General features: G+C 41.8%; 1 protein-coding gene and 1 pseudogene across 4 annotated transcripts in view; both read right to left on the bottom strand.

The window, feature by feature from the left end:
* Positions 1–1,199, bottom strand: part of WDR89 (WD repeat domain 89) — a 57,144-nt gene extending 55,945 nt beyond the window's left edge. For 3 of the 4 annotated variants that reach the window (XR_008687229.2, XM_088839551.1, XM_088839550.1), the window contains exon 1: positions 1,127–1,199. The gene's annotated coding sequence lies outside the window, so the exon portion shown is untranslated. The remainder of the gene's footprint in view (positions 1–1,126) is intronic. The other variant, XM_088839552.1, reaches the window with a different exon arrangement.
* Positions 1,200–5,128: 3,929 nt separating this feature from the next.
* Positions 5,129–6,291, bottom strand: LOC148776417 (28S ribosomal RNA; annotated as a pseudogene).
* Positions 6,292–24,528: the final 18,237 nt, after the last annotated feature.

Below are 24,528 nucleotides of genomic sequence, written 5' to 3'. Positions count from 1 at the left end.
ATTATATATTGCATATTAAAGGTAGTCTAGCTTCCACGGCTGGAAAAGGAAATGGCAATCCAATATTCTTGCCTGGAGAATCCCAGGGACGGGGGAGCCTGGTGGTCTGCCGTCTATGGGGTCGCACAGAGTCAGACACGCTGAAGCGACTTAGAAGCAGCAGCAGCTTCCACGGCAAAGAAATTGAAAAGCAGAAAGAGTCCTATGTAGTTAACATCAGTAATTTATATTCATTATCTCATTTGATCCTCACAACTCTAGGAACCGTTAAGTCTGGTACTGAATTCAATTCTGCAGTGGAAAAAGCAGCGGCTGAGAGGGTGACTTGCCCAGTTAAAGGTTAGTAAATGGCTCCTATTCCGATGTCTTTCAACTAGATTATTTTACCTCGACAACAGCAATCGATCTACATCTAGGTATGTTGTATTAACTTCTAAAATAACTTCAAGTTAGAAAAGAAAACAAGACCAACATTTTACAAGCAAAACCATATTTTAATTTTACGTGCATAGAAACCGAATGTCACACGCAAGTGGTTAGAAAGAAGCTGAAGAGAACACGTAGACGAGTAATGCGTTTCTCTGCATGAAAATGAGTATCTACCCTTCTAGGTGTTGCTGTGTGGATTAAATGACATAATACAAGTAAAGTGCTTATCAGAGCAGCCAGTCTCACAGTTCGTACTACATTCTCCAGGACGTTTCTTCCTAGAGGAGAATCTGCTCTTCTGATCCCGAAAATTAACCAGCCCAGGAGGTGGGTAGGAAAGAATGCGAGGGGAGGGAGTGCGGGTAGGGGAAAAACAGGTCCCAGCTACCCCTCCTTGAACACTTGACAAACAGGCGCTTAGTTTTTACCCAAACAGGACGGCTTCGGCGACACCAACCTAACCCTCAGAAGGTCGGCGGAGCAGTGACAGCACAGGTATGACCCAGGGTCTCGGATTACTGCACCAGACGTCCCAACACGTGGCTCCCTCCTCTCACCGCCTCCCCCGATTTCCCTCTGACCCTAGCGCTACAGACTCAGCGACTTCGGTTTTCTAAAGTCAACTGGCACTGTCGCCGACCATCAAGATAGCTGCCCACCCCAAGAACTCTACCCACCCCAGGCCTGGAAAATATACCTGACCAGGAAGCCCACGACTGTGCAGGAACGAACTCGAGCAGAGACTCGGAGCCGAGCGGACGACCGGAACTCCACCCTCCAGCTCTCTGATTGGATAAACGCGCAAAGGAGCCCGCAGAGGATTGGTCAACAGCAGAGAGGCGGGCCATTGCCCAGGGGAGGGGAAAGAGGTGGGGCGGAGAGGTAAGAAGAAACGTCGGGAGTTGGCCTCTTTCCGGATTGGACGAAAGCTGGACATCTGCGCAGACGTAGACCCAGCTTCCGGATAGGGACGCGCAACAACGCCCTTTACGTTACGGAAGTACGTTACGTTAGCGGAAGTTTTAATGACTCATTGGCTGTAACGAAGGCATCTGTCTCCTGGCGGCGTGTCCGAGAAAGGGCGGGAAGAAAGCGAGTTCCGCCTCTTCCTTGGGCGACTGGGTCCTTCCGTTGACAGAAGGCAACGTGAGTTCCTTTCAGCGTTTAGACGCTAGACCTGCCACCGAGCCAGACTCGGGTAGACAGTTGGTACGTTGACCAGTAAGTTTCTGCGGGTGAGAAATACTTAGTACTTCGAATCGGGCCCAGAAACACCCATGTACACTCAGAACTTTTCAATAATGACTTCAGTGTTGGAACGCAGAGGAGTCTGGCCTTTTCGCGGTCTTTGACTTGGCTGTGTCATTGGCTGAAAAAGTTATCAATTTGAACGTAGCTCCGCGTCCACCCCAGGCTATCCTGGGACTTGTGGTCCTGGGTGCAAGTGTCCCATAGCTTTGAATGTGATTGTTGTTGCTACTTCTCCGCTGTTAACAACCACTGATAGTTACTGTGGTTTTCTTTTTTTCCGTTGTGCTTTCTTATCCTTTGGCTTATCCGCAGTATTAAAACCAAAGGACACTTAGGAAAACTAGAAGGTCTTCATGTATGTAAAGATAAATACTAGTATTTAAAACATTTCACTACTGTGCTTCTGCTGATGCTGCTTAGTTGCTTCAGTCGTGTCTGACTCTTTGCGACCCTATGGACTGTAACCTGCCAGGCTCCTCTATCCATGGGATTCTCCAGGCAAGAATACTGGAGTGGGTTGCCATGCCCTGCGCCAGGGGATCTTTCCAACCCAGGGATTGAACCCGGATCTCCTGCATTGCAGGCTGATTCTTTACCACTGAGCCACCAGGGAAGCCCTCTGCTAGAAGTTCGTGATTAACATACAAAGTGGATAGTAAAAGTATTGGTTTTTTTTTTTTTTTTGCTTTTATAGCCAAATGGTATTTGATTTTCATGATCGTGTTCACTCAACAATATTTGAAAAGTGCTTTAAACTTGACAGTTATGTGTACTATTTTGTCTGTTTACGTAAATCAAGTGTTGATATGATATGGCTACTGTGTTGATAGGAAAATAATGCGGTAGTTAAAATGTCAACATGACCAATTTCAGGAGGCACACACACTGTGTATTATTCAAGATTGTGTTATGAAGTCCGTTTTCAGTCTTATTGGAAACATGCTGGTTTAAGGCAGAGTTTCCTTGGTTTTAGGACTTCCCTGGTGGCTCAGATGGTAGAGTATCGGCCGACAATGTGGGAGACCCGGGTTGGTTTCCTGGGTCGGGAAGATCCTCCGGCAAAGAAAATGGCCACCCAGTCCAGTACTCTTGCCTGGAAAATCCCATGGATGGAGGAGCCTGGTAGGCTACAGTCCATGGGGTCACAAAGAGTCGAACACAACTGAGTGACTTCACTTCACTTCTTTGGTTTTATTGAATCATGAACTCCTTCACGTCTGTGAGCACATTTAGTAATATTTCATTGCTTTGTGTTTAGCAAAAGTGAAAATCTGTAAATACCAAAAGTTTTTCTGAGTGGCCCTTTACAACATTTTTTTTTCTATTTAATATGTAATACAAACATTCATATGTGTAAGAAAAAACAGGGCTTGTTTCTGGACAAAAAATTAAGTACAATTTAGAGGAGTTAAGCCAAGTAGAAACTACTTTTATGACTGATGCTTGGAATAATTGCTTTTACAATTTTTTGTGTCTTGTAAATGATGACAGAAGGTCTCAGGTTTTCTTTGTAAATGAAACATGAGAAACAGAAGTGGTTTTTTTTTTCTATAATTCTCAGTACATAAAGAGCCAAATGGAGTGTTCAGTTCAGTTCAGTTCAGTCGCTCAGTCGTGTCCGACTCTCCGCGACCCCATGAATCACAGCACGCCAGGCCTCCCTGTCCATCACCAACTCCCGGAGTACACTCAAACCCATGTCCACAGAGTCGGTGATGCCATCCAGCCATTTCATTCTCCGTCATCCCCTTCTCCTCCCGCCCCCAACCTTTCCCAGCATCAGAGTCTTTTCCAGTGAGTCAACTCGTCACATGAGGTGGCCAAAGTATTGCAGTTTCAGCTTTAGCATAACCACCACTATATTTCTCCTTTAACTATTTGATATGATGTACTCGGTGAAATATATTGGTGTGAAAATCACTATCAGACAAAAATGTAAATTTGTTAGTTTTAATGCCTTCCATTAACATTTTGAAAATATTTTTCCTTTTGCCCCCTACTTTAAATCAGTGATCCATTTTGGATGTTAATTAAATTTGTATTCAGTTCAGTTTAGTTCAGTCGCTCAGTCGTGTCCGACTCTCCGCGACCCCATGAATCACAGCATGCCAGGCCTCCCTGTCCATCACCAACTCCCGGAGTTCACTCAAACTCATGTCCACAGAGTCGGTGATGCCATCCAGCCATCTCATTCTCGGTCGTCCCCTTCTCCTCCCGCCCCCAACCTTTCCCAGCATCAGAGTCTTTTCCAGTGAGTCAACTCGTCACATGAGGTGGCCAAAGTATTGCAGTTTCAGCTTTAGCATCAGTCCCTCCAATGAACATCCAGGATTGATCTCCTTTAGAATGGACTGGTTGGATCTCCTTGCAGTCCAAGGGACTCTCAAGAGTCTTCTCCAACACCACAGTTCAAAAGCATCAATTCTTCGGCGATCAGCTTTCTTCACAGTCCAAATCTCACGTCCATACATTACCACGGGAAAAACCATTGCCTTGACTAGACGGACCTTGGTTGGCAAAGTAATGTCTCTGCTTTTTAATGTACTATCAAGGTTGGTCATAACTTTCCTTCCAAGGAGTAAGCGTCTTTTAATTTCATGGCTGCAATCAGCATCCGCAGTGATTTTGGAGCCCAAAAAAGTAAAGTCTGACACTGTTTCCACTGTTTTTCCATCTATTTCCCATGAAGTGATGGGACCAGATGCCATGATCTTTGTTTTCTGAATGTTGAGCTTCAAGCCAACCTTTTCACTCTCCTCTTTCACTTTCATCAAGAGGCTTTTGAGTTCCTCTTCACTTTCTGCCATAAGGGTAGTGTCATCTGCATATCTGAGGTTATTGATATTTCTCCCAGCAATCTTGATTCTATGGTTAGCATGGTTCAGCAGAGTGACAAATCAACTGAATAACTGAATCCTGGGCACATTTGGCTAATCTGTATTAACTGTCCTAAGTGTTCATTCTTTTGGAGTATTTCAGAAGCACTCAAAGTGTTCCATTTAAAGAGAAACATCTTGAATAGTTTTTTTTTTTAACTGAGAATTAAAAAATATAAATTGCAGCAGTCACCACTACTTTCCTTTTACCCAGGAATCATCTTTGTACACCATCTGTTGGGAAATAAAGTTTTAAGAAATGACCTCAAAGTGAGAGAAATGCAAGATGACTTTTGCGATACAGGAAACTAATATTACAATCCCTGGTTGTGTTTACTTTTTGAAGCTATTTACTTGTTTATTTATTTGGCTGCCCAGGTCTTAGTCATGACAGGAGGGACCTTTTATTTGCAGTGCACAGGATCTATTGCCCTGACCAGGTCAGACTGGGTCCCCTGCATTAGGAGTGTGGAGTCCCAGCCACTGGACAACCAGGGAAAGTTCCTATGTTTACTTTTTATATCAACACTTTTTAAAAAAATCTTTTTGTTTTTTGTTTTTTTCCTTTTTTCAAACCCTTGCGTTCAGGACTGACTTTCAATAGATCATAGCAAGGGAGCTGCTCTGCTGCATATGAAACCCCAACCCAGAAGCAGGTCATCTACCAATGGTTTAGCACCAGGCTCCCCACAAACTCGCAGTGGTGACGGGCAAGGGGGCAGCCGCCTTCCTGGCCGTGACCCATGTCTCAGGACGAAAGACTTTCTGCACCAGACCCGGTCCTAATGCATGACCTGGTCTCAACACGCAGCAGGGTACGCCATGCTGTGCACAGAGCGACGTGGGCGGCAGCAGGGATGGTGGGGGACTGGCTGTCCAAGGCCAACTGAGGATTCCCAGCTCTGCCATTTCTTTCTGCCTGGGTGGGATTCCAATGTGGAGGCATTCATTCATAATCCCACAGATGGTAGCTTTGACCCATTGACTCCTCAGCCAAGCACATACACCAAATGTCTAAACCCGCAGTTCCTCTCCTACTGAGCAGGATTACCATGGCAACAACACATCATCAGTAGGGTAAAACTAATCTGTCTCATGACAGTCTAGTCCCAGCTCACATTCCCCATTAGTGGGTGAACACCCCAACGCTTGGTGAATTCTGCTTCAAAATGATAGAAAAAGCCAACATCAAAGGATCAAAAAGCAATGTGAACACTTGGCCACCACAAGCCAATTATCCCTGTGGTAACTTTTCTGACACCTCCTGCTTAAAACCCCAAAGGTCAGAAGGATCGTGAGGACCCGCTTTCACGGTCTATATTCATACTGAAAATCAAGATCAAGCGAGCTTTTGCCCTTCTGCCCCATGGGAGGTTTCTGTTCTCCCTGAGCTCTCCTTAGGACACCATTTGCAGGTGTACAGCCCCAGCCAAACTCCCCACTTGGCACTGGCCCCGGCAGGGCACTTGGTGCCAAAAACGAGAGCCCCTTAGGGCTTACCACTGCCATACACACCCCCATCCTCCCCCACCCCACCATGCCTCACTCGGTCAGTGAAAAAATGATCAGAATATTTCACTGGTGGCCTGCAAGGGTGGTGCACCCCACCCCACTCCCTCGCAGGGATAGGGGTGGTGGGGCGCCGGGGTCCTCCCACTTATTCTGCACTTCTCATTTCTCTTCACCATGCCAGACTAGAATCAGTCTTAACAGGGTTTTCTCTCCCTGCTGATTTGGCCAAGCCCATTCCCTTGGCTGCGGTTTCACTGGATAGTAGGTAGGGACAGTGGGAATCTCATAACACTTTTCTGTATGTGTGTGTGTGTGTGTATATATATATATATGTATTTTTAAAAATTGTGAACATGATATAGCAGGATAAACTTTGAAACCCAACCACATATATGTATATGTTTACATATGTGTGAGTGGTAAAAAAAATTATTGAGAAATACATGATCGCCGAAGAATTGATGCTTTTGAACTGTGGTGTTGGAGAAGACTCTTGAGAGTCCCTTGTACTGCAAGGAGATCCAACCAGTCCATTCTAAAGGAGATCAATCCTGGGTGTTCATTGGAAGGACTGATGCTAAAGTTGAAACTGCAATACTTTGGCCACCTCATGTGACGAGTTGACTCACTGGAAAAGACTCTGATGCTAGGAAAGGTTGGGGGCGGGAGGAGAAGGGGACGACCGAGAATGAGATGGCTGGATGGCATCACCGACTCTGTGGACATGAGTTTGAGTGAACTCCGGGAGTTGGTGATGGACAGGGAGGCCTGGTGTGCTGTGATTCATGGGGTCGCGGAGAGTCGGACACGACTGAGCGACTGAACTGAACTGAACTGAACATGATCAAAAAAGCCTGAAGTGTTAAAGAAAAAAGTTATTAATGATACTTTTTAAGAAGGTCTGAAGAATTGATGCTTTTGAACTGTGGTGTTGGAGAAGACTCTTGAGAGTCCCTTGGACTGCAAGGAGATCCAACCAGTCCATCTTAAAAGGAGATCAATCCTGGGTGTTCATTGGAAGGACTGATGCTGAAGCTGAAACTCCAATACTTTGGCCACCTCATGCGAAGAGTTGACTCACTGGGAAAGACTCTGATGCTGGGAGGGATTGGGGGCAGGAGGAGAAGGGGATGACAGAGGATGAGATGGCTGGATGGCATCACTGACTGGATGGATATGAGTTTGAGTGAACTCCGGGAGTTGGTGATGGACAGGGAGGCCTGGCGTGCTGTGATTCATGGGGTTGCAAAGAGTCGGACACGACTGAGTGACTGCACTGAACTGAACTGAAGGCAGACTTTCTTCGAGGTAGGTACTGTGGTAGGGTTCTGTAAAAAGGGAGAGAGATTAGAGTCAATTCTGAGTGCAACAGGGAAAGCAGGGATTTATAGCCAGGGGATAGGGGGTCAGTGGGTGGAAGTTTACTGTGAGGAAATATCAGGGTTGGGGGGATTATTGCCACATTACTCAACAGTTCTTACTAAAAGTTAGTAGATATAATCGGACATCACCCGGGGGATAATGAAGGATGAGACACTCAATCAGATATTGAGAGAGGGTGATTCTGGTTTAACTGCCTTAGCAGGATTCTTGCTATAGGATTCTTGAACACTGCAGGAGGGACATGGGGCTGAAGGTCAAGCCTAGTCAAAAGAGCACACATATACATACACTCCACACATACTCTCACTCCTGTGTCCAGCTCTTTGTGGCTCCATGGATTGTGGCATGCCAGGCTCCTCTGTCCTCCATTATCTCCTGGAGTTTGCTCAGATTCATGTCCGCTGAGTTGGTGATGCTATCTAACCATCTCATGCTCTGCTGCCCCCTTCTTCTTTTGCCTTCAATCTTTCCCAGCATCAGGATCTTTTCCAATGAGTTGGCTCTTTGCATTAGGTGGTCAAAGTATAAGAGCTTTAGCTACAGCATCAGTCCTTCAAATGAATATTCAAGGTTGATTTCCTTTAAGATTGACTAGTTTGATCTCCTTGTAGTCTAAGTGACTGTCAAGAGTATTCTCTAGCACCACAGTTCGAAAGCATCAATTCTTGGGCTCAGCCTTCTTTATGGTCCAACTCGCACATCTATGTTGCTGCTGCTGCTAAGTCACTTCAGTCGTGTCCGACTCTGTGTGACCCCATAGACGGCAGCCCACCAGGCTCCCCCGTCCCTGGGATTCTCCAGGCAAGAACACTGGAGTGGGTTGCCATTTCCTTCTCCAATGTGTGAAAGTGAAAAGTGAAAGTGAAGTCGCTTAGTCATGTCCGACCCTTAGGACTACTGGAAAAACCATAGCTTTGACTAGATGGACCTTTATTGGCAAAGTGGTGTCTCTGCTTTTTAACACACTTTCTAGGTTTGTTATAGCTTTCCTTCCAAGGAGCAAGCATCTTTTAATTTCATGGCTTCAGTCACCATCAGCAGTGACTTTGGAATCCAAGAAAATAAGATCTGTCACTGCTATATATACACAAAAATATTTTTATTTGCTATTGTTAAAGTGTGAAGTCTGAATCACACATAATACTATTTGGAAATATTCAGGCTCAATCACTGTACCAAGGCTCAATGAGAGAAATAGAACCAGTCAGAGATATATATTAAGGATTTTTTTTTTTTTTTTTGCAAGGAATTGACTTAGTTGTGGGGGCTGGCTCGAAGACGAGTCTGAAATCTGTAGAGCAGTGTGTCAGGAGGAGTCTGGAACTCTCAGGCATGAGCTGAAGTTGCAATCCACAGGCAGAATTTCTTTCTAGTAACCTCGGTTCTGCTCTGAAAGCCCTTCAGCTAATTGAATTGGGCCTGGCCAGATTATCTAGGATAACCTTTACTTAAAGCATAATGAACAGTAATTACATCTACAAAATACCTTCATGGCAGCACACAGATAAAGAATTTAAGATCTTTGAGAGTTGGAGTTCAGGCTTGGAACTCATTCCCGGAAACTGTGTTTGATGTTGTGTCTTGTATTTTGGGAAGAGTGTTAGTATAAGCACACAGGATGTACAAACCAATTCCATTTCCACTCTCTGGTAAAGTGCATCTAAAAGGAATGGCTCTATCTTCAAACTCCATTCCAGCCTGTTTCTTTAACTTTCTGCCTCTTTGGCTATTCCTTAAGATATTGGCCTGACAGCCTACATTTGGGTGATTCCCTAGCACCAGGAATATGTTGCCCAACTCTTGAATCACAGAGGTTTCCCAATAGAAGGCCCACCTGTAGCCATGTCTGCCTCTGTATAAGAAGGACTTCCTGGCAAGCTACCAGCTCTGGAGCTTTTGAAAATGTCAACAACATTGCCCTTGAAGCCACAGGGTGGAGTGGTGGCTAGAACATCCTGTAACAGGTGCCAGTTGGTTTACTCCAGTCACCATGCCAATTTTTCAAGATAGTGGAAGTGTTTTAATTCCTTCAGTTTTAAGATGGACTTTCCTATAACCCCTTTAGACAGCTGAGAGTTGAAGAGGCAGAGCTGGTACTGCAACTGATAATTATATTGACCAAAAACACCACCTGCCTCCAGAAAACGTCTCTACAGAGCTGCTCAAAGGTGGTGAATTGACTGGTTTAAGCTGTTTGTTCTCTTCATGCTATTTTGAAGTTAAAAAGAATGAACAAATAGTAAAATAGTACACTCGATGGAGTCGAGGAGAAGAAAGAAAGACTAGAGTATTTGACAAACCGGTCCTTGGGTCTTCTATTTAACTAAGAATTAGGACCATAGTTTATTATAGAGGTGTGGTTTGGATCAACAGGAGCAGCTTAGGATCTTAATAATTACTTTAACAATTTTTTTTTTCTTTTTTGACTGTGTTGCCAGGCTTGCAGGATCTTAGTTTCCCAACCAGAGATCGAACTGGACCAGCAGTGAAAGTGCCAAGTACTAACCACTGGACTGCCAGGGAATTCTCATCACTTCTTTATTAAATAAGTTGTGGAAGTACCCATTTACCCACGCGCGTTTAAGTTGATCCAGGCTCTTCCTCCAGATCAGCTCTAAAAGGATGCAGCTGAAAGAGCTCTTGAATTGCTAAGGTGAACACTACTACAGATTTGTTGTTGTTCAGCCGCTAAGTTGTGTCTGTCAACTCTTTTGCGACCCCATGCACTGCAGCACCCTTCACTGTCTCCCGGAGTTTGCTCAAAGTAATGTCCATTGAGTCAGTGATGCCATCCAACCATCTTATCCTCTGTCGCCCCTGTCTCCTCCTGTCCTCCATCTTTCCCAGCATCAGGGTCTTTTCCAGTGAGTTGGCTCTTCACGTTAGTTGGGCCAAATACTAGAGTTTCAGCTTCAGCATCAGTTTTTCCAACGAATATTCAAGGTTGATTTCTTTTAGAATTGAGTGGTTTGATTTCCTTGCAGTCCAAGGGACTCTCAAGAATCTCCTCCAGCACCACAATTTAAAAGCATCAATTCTTCTGTGCTCAGCCTTCTTTGTGGTCCAACTTTCTTTTTTTATTGTAATTCTACATTCTAGGCTACTTACTTTTAAAAACTTCAGTGTGGGAAAGTTCCATCTTATACAAAAGTAGAAAAAAATGGTATCATGAACCATTATATATATGACCCTATCACCCAACTTAACTGATGGCTAAACTTATATCTATGCTCGCACCCACTTTCCCACCACATCTCCTATCAGATTATTTATAAGCAAGTTATTTCATTTGTAAATAGGACTCTTTGTATCTCTAAATGATGACTCCCCCACCAAATATAACTAAAATAAGCAAATATTTTAGTAAGGACTATCACTGAAAACTATGATTTTGAAGAAGTTATTTAATCTCTCTAAACTTCAAATTATTCATCAGGTGACAATATATTCCTTTCAATGAGATTATGAAAAGTAACACAATGTAAATAAAATACTCCCCACAGTGCTCGCCACAGTATAGGCATTCAGGAGCTACTGGTTCAAATTCCAGCACTTGGTCCATTTATACCACTTGCTCTGAGTGATTCTAGGAAGGATGATAAAGATGTTTGCTGAGACCTTTAGTTGTTAAAAATTATCCTTGAAAAAAAAAATTTAGTGATAACACTAGGAGTATACAACAGCCAAGAAGTGAAATCAAAGTTTAAATGATGAAGTAGATCAAAGTTATAGGCAGAGTAGAGTGCAGTAATAAAGAGACAATATGAATTTATGTGAAATACAAACTCATAGGCTCATATCATGTCCTTAGGATTTTTCTTTTTTTCATGTGATTTCCAATTGGTTTATATGATGGTATAATACAAAATTATTTGAGCTGTAAAAGAAATATGAACACCATCTGTTTTCTTTTGAAAGATGTCTGGAACTTTTGGTTCTCAGACTCAAATACCACTGGTAACCCCACTCATTGTCTACCCATTTTTGGATTTACATATAGTTTGATTCTCTCTCATCACTATCCTAGAAAAATATTTAATAGGAAGTTGGATTTAGTTTTCTAAGTATTGTATTACAATAAATAAATTTCCATACCAGATGACACAAAATCCTAAGTTGTGCAAAGAATTGTAAAGATGGATCTCATCATGATTGCCAACATCTTAATATCTGAGAAATAATATCACATTGCAGCAAAGTCAAGTTTTCTTTCCTTTAAAGAAATACGTTGTGATGATGGTGATAAAATACAGAGTCACAGTGAGAGTCAGAAGCTTGACTTGAGAGTCATCAGTTTGTAATCAGATGATTATAAATGATTACAGATGATTGCTCTCAGGCTAATGAAGTGAAAGGTTAAAAGAGGGAAGGAACATTAAATAAAGTCTTAGTCATGAATATATTAACCTAATTAATTAACATTTTCTCACCCTTAAATTCCCAAATTGAAAATCTATTCAGGATAATTGTGATCCACACAGTCAAAGGTTTTAGTGTAGTCAGTGAAGCAGAAGTAGATGTTTCTCTGGATGTCCCTTGCTTTCTACATGATCCAATGAATGTTAGCAATTTAATCTCTGGTTTTTCTGCCTTTTCTAAACGCAGCTTGTACATCTGGAAGTTCTTGGTTCACATACTATGAAAGCTTAGTGTGAAGGATTTTAATCATAACCTTCTTAGCATATGAAATGAACACAGTTGCACGGTACTTGGAAAATTCTTTGGCAGTGCCTTTCTTTGGGAAACTGGAAAATTCTTAAAGAGATGGGAGTACCAAACTACCTTACCTGTCTCCTGAGAAACCTTGTATGAGGCAAGAAGCAACAGTTAGAACCAGACATGGAACAACTGACTAGTTCAAGATTGGGAAAAATATACGACAAGGCTGTATATTGTCACTCTGCTTATTTAACTTATATGCGGAGTATATTTTGCAAAATGCCAGGCTGTTGGAATCAAGATTACTGGGAGATATATCAACAACCTCCGATATGCAGACAATACCACTCTAATGGCAGAAGGTGAAGGGGAACTAATGAGCCTCTTGATGAAAGTGAAAGAGGAGAGTAAAAAAGCTGGCTTAAAATTCAACATAAAAAAACAAAAGACCATGGCATCCGGTCCCATCACTTCATGGCAACCTCAGAGGGGAAAAGTGGAAACTGACAAATTTTACTTACTTGGGCTCCGAAATCACTGCAGATGGTGATTGCAACCATGCAATTAAAAGATGCTTATTCCTTGGAGGGAAAGCTATGCATGGCAAATCTAGACAGTTATGACAAACCTCTGTATTAAAAAACAGAGACATCAGTTTGCAACAAAGGTCCATATAGTCAGTTCAGTTCAGTCACTCAGTCGTGTCCAACTCTTTGCGACCCCATGGGCTGCAGCATGCCAGGCCTCCCTGTCCATCACCAACTCCTGGAGTTTACTCAAACTCATGTCCATTGAGTCGGTGATGCCATCCAACCATCTCATCCTCTGTCATCCCCTTCTCCTGCCCTCAGTCTTTCCCAGCATCAGGGTCTTTTCCAATAAGTCAGTTCTTCACATCAGGAGGCCAGAGTATTGGGGTTTCAGCTTTAGCATCCATCCTTCCAATGAACACCCAGGACTGATTTCCTTTAGGATGGACTGGTTGGATCTCCTTGCAGTCCAAAAGACTTTCAAGAGTCTTCTTCAACACCACAGTTCAAAAGCATCAATTCTTTGGTGCTCAGCCTTCTTTATAGTCCAACTTTCACATCCATACATGATTACTGGAAAAACCATAGCCTTGACTAGATGGACTTTTGTTGGCAAAGTAATGTCTCTGCTTATTAATATGTTCTCTAAGTTGGTCATAAGTTTTCTTCCAAGGAGTAAGCGTCTTTTAATTTCATGGCTGTAGTCACCATCTGCAGTGATTTTGGAGCCTAAAAAAATAAAGTCTGCCACTGTTTCCAGTGTTTCCCCATCTATTTCCCATGAAGTGATGGGACCACATGTCATGATCTTAGTTTTCTGAATGTTGAGCTTTAAGCCAACTTTTTCACTTTACTCTTTCACTTTCATCGAGAGGCTTTTTACTTCCTCTTCACTTTCTGCCATAAGGGTGGTGTCATCTGCATATCTGAGGTTATTGATATTTCTCCCAGCAGTCTTGATTCCAGCTTGTGCTTCCTCCAGCCCAGTGTTCCTCATGATGTACTCTGCATATGAGTTAAATAAGCAGGGTGACAGTATACAGCCTTGATGTACTGCTTTCCTGATTTGGAGCCAGTCTGTTGTTCCATGTCCAGTTCAAACTTGCTTCCTGACCTGCATACAGATTTCTCAAGAGGCAGGTCAGGTGGTCTGGTATTCCCATCTCTTTCAGAATTTTCCACAGTTTATTGTGATCCACACAGTCAAAGGCTTTGGTATAGTCAATGAAGCAGAAATAGATGTTTTTCTGGAACTCTCTTGCTTTTTCGATGATCCAGCGGATGTTGGCAATTTGATCTCTGGTTCCTCTGCCCTTTCTAAAACCACCTTGAGCATCTGGAATTTCATGGTTCACGTATTGCTGAAACCTGACTTGGAGAATTTTGAGCATTATGTTACTAGCGTGTGAGATGATTGCAATTGTGTGGTAGTTTGAACATTCTTTGGCATTGCCTTTCTTTGGGATTGGAATGAAAACTGACCTTTTCCAGTCCTGTGGCCACTGCTGAGTTTTCCTAATTTGCTGGCATATTGAGTGCAGCGCTTTCACAACATCATCTTTCAGGATTTGAAATAGCTCAACTGGAATTCCATCACTTCCACTAGCTTTGTTCGTAGTGATGCTTCCTAAGGCCCACTTGACTTCACATTCTAGGATGTCTGGCTCTAGGTGAGTGATCACACCATTGTGATTATCTGGGTCGTGAAGATCTTTTTTGTACAGTTCTGTGTATTCTTGCCACCTCTTCTTAATATCTTCTGCTTCTGTTAGGTCCATACCATTTCTGTCCTTTATCGAGCCCATCTTTGCATGAAATGTTCCCTTGGTATCTCTAATTTTCTTGAGGAGATCTCTAATCTTTCCCATTCTATTATTTTCCTCTATTTCTTTGCGCTGATCCCTGAGGAAAGTTTTCTTATCTCTCCTTGCTATTCTTTGGAACTCTGCATTCAAATGGGTATGTCTTTCCTTTTCCATATAGTTAAACCTATGGTTTTTCCAGTAGTCGTGCACATGTGAGAGTTGGACCATAGAGAAAGCTGAGCACCAAAGAAGTGATGCCTTCAAACTGTTATGCTGGAGAAGATTCTTTAAGAGTCCTTTAGACAGTAAGGTGATCAAAGCAGTCAATCCTAAAGGAAATCAGTCCTGAAGATTCATTGGAAGGACTTACATTGAACCTCCAATACTTCGGCCACCTGATTCAAAGAGCTTCTTCATTGGAAAAGACCCTGATGCTGAGAAAGATTGAAGGCAAAAGAGAAGGGGGCTGCAGAGGATGAGACGGTTAGATAGCATTACCAACTCAGTGTACATGAATTTGAGCAAACTCCCATAGTGGAGAACAGAGGAGCCTGGCATGCTGCAGTCCATGGGGTTGCAAAGAGTTGGACATAACTTAGCAGCTGAACAGTAGCATGGTAGTTGTTGGTTGTACTACAAAACTGATGACTTTGGTAATTATTTCCCACTTAAACTTGTAGCAAGTATTCATTTTTCATATAAATCTTCCATAGTAAAATACATATTTCAAAACATATATTTGACTATACTTAGAGCAACATGAACTGTGAAGGGAAGCAAATGGTTTCTTTCAAAGAGCAAGGTTATAAATGCCAAGACTAAGTGACCTAAATTATTTCCTTTGTCCCCCCGCTCTGAGAGGGTGCTCTGTGCAGGAGAAAACAAATCTCCCTCTTTGTAAATGCCTTGACTGTCTATTTGATCAGCTAAGATAAGGAAGAGTGGGCTTCCCTGATGCCTCATGGTGAAGAATCCACCTGCCAATGTAGGAGACACAGGTTTAACCCCTGATCCAGAAAGATCCCACATGCCATGTAGCAAGTAAGCCTGGAGCACAGCTAATGAGTCTGTGCTCTAGAGCCTGGGAGCCACAGCTACTGAGCCCTGTGCCTCAGCTACCAAAGCCTGAGTGCCCTAGAGCCCACGCTCTGCAACAAGAGAAGCCACAACAACGAGAAGCCCGTGAACTATAGCTGGAGACTAGCCCCACTTGCTGGAACTAGAGAAAAGCTCATGCAGCAAAGAAGACCAAGCACAGCCATCTCCCCCAACACACACACTCACTCACACACACTCACACACACACACACTCACTCACACACACACAAACAGATAAAAGAGATAAGGAAAAGCAAGGACCTCAAAGTTCTGTCTGATCTTTAAGTGGATAGATGGTGAAATAGAGGTAAATGACTAAAACATGAAATGTTTGCCATTATGATCCTTTCTGTACAAAGAGGCCTCTGGGCATGATTAGGAAACTGGAGAATAAAAAGTGAGAAATGGAAACCACTCTGCAAAAGTACTACACCCATTATGGCCAGGAATTTACATAAAAGTGCTTTATTTAGAAAATGTTTCTCCTTAATATGAATTGATTCATTCATTTAATAAATATTATAGATCACCTGTTATGTACTCAGTATATTTTACCTCCTGGAGTTGTAGTGTTAAAATAAGGTGCCTATCTTCACACAGTTTACTTTCTGGTTGGGAAGACACTAGAAGTATAATTTATATTTTAAAAGTATATAGTGTAATTTCAGCTAATGACAAGTACTATGAGACTCCAATACTTTGGCCACCTGATGCGAAGAGCTGACTCATTTGAAAAGACCCTGATGCTGGGAAGGATTGAGGGCAGGAGGAAAAGGGGATGACAGAAGATGCAATGGTTGGATGGCATCACCGACTCAATGGACATGAGTTTGGGTGAACTCTGGGAGTTGGTGATGGACAGGGTGGCCTGGTGTGCTGCAGTTCATGGGGTTGCAAAGAGTCGGATACAGCTGAGCAACTGAACTGAACTGATGCAGGGTGAACATGCATTCACAATAATGAGGGAGTGGACCATGGCAGAAAGAGTCCTTATCCACCATGCTGGGAAGTCAGTGTCTAAAATTAATTTTAAAAATAGCCATTTAAGAACATTGATTAGAAATATGGCTGTAAATTCAAGTAAACAAGAATTGAAGACATTTGCCTAGTGAATAGGACTGGGAGCAGAGCAGGGAACTACTCTTTTAATTGTAAAATAGTTTTAGTACTATTTCTTGTTTTAGTACTATTCTTTTTTTTTTTTAATTGTAGTTGATTTGCAGTGTTCTAGATGTACAATCGGAGAAGGCAGTGGCAAGCCACTCCAGTACTGTTGCCTAGAAAATCCCATGGATGGAGGAGCCTGGTGGGCTGCAGTCCGTGGGGTCGCTAGGGGTCGGGCACGACTGAGCGACTTCACTTTCACTTTTCACTTTCACACATTGGAGAAGGAAATGGCAACCCACTCCAGTGTTCTTGCCTGGAGAATCCCAGGGACGGGGGAGCCTGGTGGGCCTCCGTCTATGGGGTCACACAGAGTCGGGCACGACTGAAGTGACTTAGCAGTAGCAGGTGTACAATAAAGTGATTCAATTATATATATACAATATATACATATTAGATATAGCACGTATTCTTTTTCAGATTCTTTTCCATATAGGTTATTACAAGATATTGAATATAGTTCTCTGTGCTATACAGTGGGTCCTTCCTGTTTATAGATGAATTTTACATATAATCATGTATATCTGTTAATCCCTCCCCTCTTTTTCCCTTTGGTAAACATAAGTTTGCTTTCAATGTCTGTGCGTATATTTCTGTTTTGTAAATAAGTTCATCAGTATCATATTTTTAGACTCTACATAGAAGTAATATGTATTTATCTTTCTCTGACTTACTTCATTTGGTAATATAATCTCTAGGTCCACTCACATTGCTGCAAATGGCATTATTTCATTCTTTTTTATGGCAGTACTGTGTCTTTTTAAAACTATAGATTTGTATTACTTTGGGAAAGTGTATGTGCTGTTAACAAAAAACCTTTGCTTCCTTTTACCTACAAATAAGCCTTAAATCCCAGAGCATGCTTTTTAAAATCAAGCTCCACCTACCTTCTGATTTCATTTACCACCCCTTTCTCCCCAGCCTTACACATCCTGCACTCCAGTCACTCACTCCTTTAAGAGCATGTGTTGAGCACCTACTGTGAACAAGTAGGTATAAAAAGATGAATATGATACCTTTCTCATCCTCACTGCACTGTCTAATGGTAGAAACAGATGCATAAAAAATAAACTCACTTCAGTGAGTTTGATGTGTGAATGAAAGTATAGACAGTGACCTATTCTATGAGAATCTAAGAGAAGTAGCAACAACTTACCCAAGTTTGTGCCTCATTCATAGCTTCACGCCCTCAGTAATGCTTGTTTGTGTGTTTGGGCTCTTTGTGACCATATGGAAGGACACCATGTAACTCTCTTACAGTTCCTACCCAACCGTTCCTCCCAGAAAAAAAAAGGCTTTTTCTTTTTTACTCCCCAACCACTTTGCCCTTAACACTCTGATTCTGTTTCACTCAGGAAGTATCATAAGATAATAACTAAAAACTCCAATGCTGGGAGTCGAAGACTCTAGCACTTGCTGGATACGTGACAGAACAGGTGACACATCCACATAGCATTCACTTGCTTCATTTCTTAGACAAGAAAGTGAGAAGTAAGGCAACTGACATAATAGGGTTGTGTTGAGCATCACATGAGATGACATTTTATAACACACACACACATGCTTAGAACATAGTATTTATTATGGTCATGTCAGTCTTCCCTATTGGATACAGGGATTGTGTTTAATTTGACTTTTGTCACCAGTGTCTAGTCCAGAGCTTGACACTTGGCCAGTTACATGTTTGCTATGATGATATAGGAAGAAAAGAAGGTATTTGCAGATTCGATGGAGACTATGGAAACTAAACTGGGGTTAAAATATGAGTAATATCCAGCTAGGCAGTGAGATTAGCCAGTACAAAAAATCTGTCATTGGGAGAGAGCATGTGGAAGCCTGTCTGAAAAGAGAGGGTACGTTCTGAATTTATGGGAGGTTGGTAAGTGGGATAAAGTTGTGAGCATAAACACAAACAAAGGTACTTACACCTGAGCTGGTAAATAGAGATTCTGCAGGCTCTTGAGCAGGAATAATATACTACTACCAATACCCGAGGAAGCTTGGTATATAATTCAGCAAGAGGCAAGACTGAGTTCCTGGCCTATTTTCTTTTCATACTCTCACCCATAGAAGTCACCACACTTGGCATGGAGCTTGCTGAAATGAAAAGAGAAGTGAAAAGCTTGCTGAGAAGCTCTTAATCTGAGAAGGTAATGAAAGGAAAAAGAGAGATAAGTAAATGGCTACCTATAATGAAAAACAGAGTCAAAGATAAATTTGAAAAGGAAAGCAGATTTAGAAGAAATGTGGGAGACCAACATTCGTTTTTTAATTCAGCAAATACTTATTGGAAAAATACTCATTGAACTTCTGTTACATGCAAAGCACTGCTGAGTACTGTAGTGAATACAAAGAGTTCCATCTCTTCAAGTAGAGGGAATAACACAAATCTCTGTGTACTAGGAGGAATATGATAATGCTGAAGGAGAGAGGAGAGAGAAAAGGTGGGTGAAGAAGACAGCATTCTCTAGACAGTTCTAGACCTTCTAGACAGTTCTCAAACATTTTGGTCTCAGGACCTCCCTATGCTCTTAACAATTATCTAGGACCCCCAAAAGTTTTTGTGTGTGTGCATTATTCATTGACATCTATACTATATTTGAAATTAAAATTTTTAAATATTTACTTATTTTAAGTAACAGTGACATTAAACACATTACATGGTAATATAAATAATATTTTATGAAAATATATTTTCAAAAACGAAATAGTAAGGAGTTGCTCTGCTTTATATATTTGCAAATCCACATATGCATATATCCTTGTTCATACCTCTCTATGCACATGCACAAGTATATCTTTTGCATAAATCAGAAACAGAATTGTTGGGTCAAAGGATATGCATTTTACATTTTGATTGGTATTGCCAAACTTGATCTCCATGAAATATCTATAAGTGTGTTTACATTTCAATGAACTATTTCATGCTCATTTCCTTGTTGGATCATTGTTTTTTTTTTTTATTTATAGAAACTTTTTATTTAGAAAGGCTGTGCTAAAATAAAAAGAAAGGCTGTGCTGAAAATGAGAGTTTCTAGCAAGCAAGATATACAGTATGAAAGCAGCAGGCAAACGTAGGACAGGGCATATACATAAGAAAAAAGACACTGGAAGGGGAGGTAAAAGGATGTAGAATACCAGCTTTTTCTATCACGTGCTTCATAGGTCTCATGTCCTTGTTTTATCAGCCTGGGCATTAGAGTCTGGTACAGTGATCTCCAAGGTAGAGTTTGCAAGGTGACTTACTGAGGTTCAGAAAAAAAATATTAGAACTTGTATTCGTCTCTTTTTTGTCTGAAAATAGGCCAATTTTTACTCATCTACAGAATGTCACTTTCATCATTACTCAGTCTGAAGGTCAGATGGTCACATAAGGTAGTGCGTATCCACCAACACAAGCAGGAATTCTGCAACTGTCATCCTCTTGTGTTTATTATTCCTTTTCAGGACATTGTGACACATTGTACAGAGGTAGAGTAAAAGATTTACCAATTATGACACCTAGTTTTAGCTAAACTAGCCTCACAAATGGCAACCCACTCCAGTGTTCTTGCCTGGAGAATCCCAGGGACGGGGGAGCCTGGTGGGCTTCCATCTGTGGGGTCGCACAGAGTCGGACATGACTGAAGTGACTTAGCAGCAGCAGCAACCTCACAAAATGGATATTGGTACCCTGCCAAGATCCTCCTTACTGGTCATTGCATTCCTCATATGTTGTGACTCTTGGCTGCTAACAGCTCATAGCTGTACCATTCTGCTTGACAGGCTTGTTCTTAAATGATGGGAGTTACCTAATCAGGGAGATTAGAAATTACCTCCAACCCCCAACCCCAGGTGACCTATAGCCAATGACTCAATGATAAGGGAATATAAAAGTCTCTCCTTTCTTGGAAGTGACACACACAACTCCATGGTGCCATCCATGCACTGGAGCTTTTTGTAGGATCAGACTGAGGGTAAACTTCAGGTAAACCCACATCTTTGCCAAGCCCTTTTCTCCGTGCTGTTCTGTTTCCTGCACTGCCTTGGAGGTTTCATCTGACATCCCTGTTTCTCCAAAATTCACTGGCATGAGAATCCTTATCTCAGACTCTTCTTCTTGAGAACCTGACATGAGATAATAAAACATTTGATGTTAAAACAGTTATGCAAAGAAGACGAGACAAAAAGATCAATAATAAAAGCAAAAGCAATAACCAAATGGAAGGACTAGATTTTTCCTCCTTTCTGGACAATCTCTTCTTATCCAAAAACGTGATAGAAGTGACAGTTTTGTAAATGAGATCTAACAAGTCAGCCAAAAGAATTAGAAACTCAAAGGAAGACTATTTGGGATTTCCCTGGTGGTACAACTTCCAGTGCAGGGGATATGTGTCTAATCCCTGGTCCAGGAAGATTACACGTGCTGTGGAGCAGGTTAGCCTGTACACCACAACTACTGAGCCGGTGCTGCAGAGCCTACGAGTCTCAGCTACTGAGCCTATGCTCCAGAGCTACTAAAGCCCGTGCACCCAGAGCCTGTGCTCAACAAGAGAAGCCACTGAATGAGAAGCCCATGCACGGCAGTGAAGAATAGCCCCTGCTTGCCACATCTAGAGAGAGCCCGCACTCAGCAGTGAACACCCAGTGCAACCAAAGATAAATAAGTAGCTAATTAATTTGACATACAGATTTCTATCCACTTTTCTAGCAAATGAATCTTCCCTTAGTGGCTATAATGGATTGAGGTATTAGCTGGTGGTAATATAAAAACACTATTCGCAAAGTATTTAAAATCGATACATCCAGAATATGAAGCTAAATCTCAACAATCTTTTGAATGGTATTTAAAATTATGTGACATGTGACACTTTATACAGTTGCACTAAACTAAGTGGTAAATGTTTAGATTTCTAAGTTTTCTTACTTCCGAGGTTTCTTACTTAAAAGTGGAAGACAAGACAAAAATAGCAGTAACTAAAAAGAATTCATACACCACTGGAGAAATATATCTTTCCTACAACAGTTAAAATAACTAAAAAATTTTTTAAAAAGACAAACTAAAGTACATTATTCAGGTAACATATACTAAAGTGTATATGTATAGAAGATATTGTGAAAAGTTGAAGATTCAAGTATTAAATTATGCAGTGTCGGGGGCTCCTGTTCATTTGGATGAAAGTGTTTTCATCTGTTTCAGCTTATGGTGTTTGTTAAATTCTGAGTTAAGGATGAAATATAGGAATAACTAGAGTCCCTTGGACTGCAAGGAGATCCAACCAGTCCATTCTAAAGGAGATCAGTCCTGGGTGGTCATTGGAAGGACTGATGCTGAAGCTGAAACCCCAATACTTTGGCCACCTCATGCGAAGAGTTGACTCGCTGGAAAAGACTGATGCTGTGAGGGATTGGGGGCAGGAGGAGAAGGGGATGACAGAGAATGAGATGGCTGGATGGCATCACCGACTCGATGGACATGAGTTTGAGTGAACTCTGGGAGTTGGTGTTGGACAGGGGGTCGCAAAGGGTCGGACACGACTGAGCGACTGAACTGAACTGATTTGAGCCATTAAAAAAAAGATATTATGTTTTCAATAATAAATGACTTTGCTAATAAAAACAATTTTACATGGGAAAAAAAAACTGATTTTCTTAGTGGAGCAACTGATTTCACCAGGATAAATTAATTCTCTGGAACCTGGTTACAGTGCTAATGACACATGTGAAATAAAATCATTGGATTCTTCTTTGGTAAGTTACAATGACAGGGAAGTTGGCGCCAGACTGTATGAACTTCTGTAGGATATCATCTATTTTAATAAAAAATTAGACATAAAAATTTCAGTGTTAAGGTCTTTACAGTATTTTTCAATTCTCTCTAGAGTGAGCATAAAAAAATTGAATACAACAGAGGTTTACTGATATTTGTGGCAGAATCCTTAAAAGAGTGGCCAAAGTGAAGATGAGTTTCACATTTTCCTTTTACTAAAAGGAAAGTTTCAAATTTCCTGTCTGTTCCTATGCTGACAACTGACTCTGTGTAAAATGCAATGTTGGCAGATATTTTGGGGAACAGAGAAAAGGAACACTTTATCTGTTCTTTCAAGGTAACAGTGACCTTTTAACAATGAATGGGAAAGTGACTGCTTATCAAAAACAAGCACAATTTGAAAACATATTTGGCAATGTTTCTATCATTCTCTGACTTCATTGCTGAAAATGATTTGTTTGTCATCTATAAAAATTCAAGTATGCAGATATTGGGAAACAGAACTGTGAAACTTGTTTGAAAATTTTCCAAATGAAGAGTGACAGTAGATACTTAATCCAGATGTCAGATACAAATATATAACATCTGACTGATATTAGGGAAGATAGATATTTCTAGTGGAATTTCAATAAAGACCTGTCCATAATTAGGATACATGTAAGAAAAAATGAGAATCCTGATTTTGTACCACTTCCTTTTAAATCTTAGTACCTTTTTGAGGTATGTTTTTTATACATTCAGTTCAGTTCAGTTGCTCAGTCATGTCCAACTCCTTGCGACCCCATGTACTGCAGGACATCAGGCCTCCCTGTCCATCACCAACTCCCAGAATTTACCCAAACTCATGTTTGAACTTCCCTGGTGGCTCAGACGGTAAAGCGTCTGCCTGCAATGTGGGAGACCTGGGTTCAGTCCCTGGGTCAGGAAGATCTCCTGGAGAAGGAAATGGCAACCCACTCCAGTACTCTTGCCTGGAAAATCCCATGGACAGAGGAGCCTGGTAGGCTACAGAGCATGGGGTCGCAAAGAGTTGGACACGACTGAGCGACTTCACTTTCTTTCTTTCATGTCCGTTGAGTCGGTGATGCCATGCAACCATCTCATCCTTCTCCTTGTCCCTGCTTGTTCCCCTCCTTGTTGTCCCCTTCTCATCCTGCCCTCAATCTTTTCCAGCATCAGGGTCTTTTCAAATGAGTTTTTATACATTCAGTTCAGTTCAGTCGCTCAGTCATGTCCGACTCTTTGTGACCCCATGAATCACAGCACGCCAGGCCTCCCTATCCATTACCAACTCCCAGAGTCCACCCAAACCCATGTCCATTGAGTCGGTGATTCCATCCAACCATCTCATCCTCTGTCGTCCCCTTCTCCTCCTGCCCTCAATCTTTCCCAGCATCAGGGTCTTTTCCGAAGAGTCAGCTCTTCGCATCAGGTGGCCAAAGAATTGGAATTTCAGCTTTAGCATCAGTCCTTCCAATGAATACCCAAGACTGATCTCCTTAGAATGGACTGGTTGGATCTCCTTGCAGTCCAAGGGACTCTCAAGAGTCTTCTCCAACACCACAGTTCAAAATGAGCATCAATTCTTTGACAATCAGCTTTCTTCACAGTCCAACTCTCACATCCATACACAACTACTGGAAAAACCATAGCCTTGACTAAACGGACCTTGGTTGTCAAAGTAATGTCTCTGCTTTTTCATATGCTATCTAGGTTGGTCATAACTTTCCTTCCAAGGAGTAAGTGTCTTTTAAGTTCATGGCTGCAGTCACCATCTGCAGTGATTTTGGAGCCCCGAAAAATAAAGTCTGACACTGTTTCCACTGTTTCTGCATCTATTTCCCATGAAGTGATGGGACCAGATGCCATGATCTTAGTTTTCTGAATGTTGAGCTTTGAGCCAACTTTTTCACTCTCCTCTTTACTCTCATCAAGAGGCTCTTTAGTTCTCACTTTCTGCCATAAGGGTGGTGTCACCTGCATATCTGAGGTTATTGATATTTCTCCCAGTAGCCTTGATTCCAGCTTGTGCTTCTTCCAGCCCAGCGTTTCTCATGATGTACACTGCATAT

Source organism: Moschus berezovskii, chromosome 9, assembly GCF_049115385.1.
Source record: "Moschus berezovskii isolate FMDL1 chromosome 9, NW_MosBer_1.0, whole genome shotgun sequence".
Lineage (NCBI taxonomy): Eukaryota > Metazoa > Chordata > Mammalia > Artiodactyla > Moschidae > Moschus > Moschus berezovskii.
This window is presented reverse-complemented; position numbering and strand designations above follow the sequence as displayed.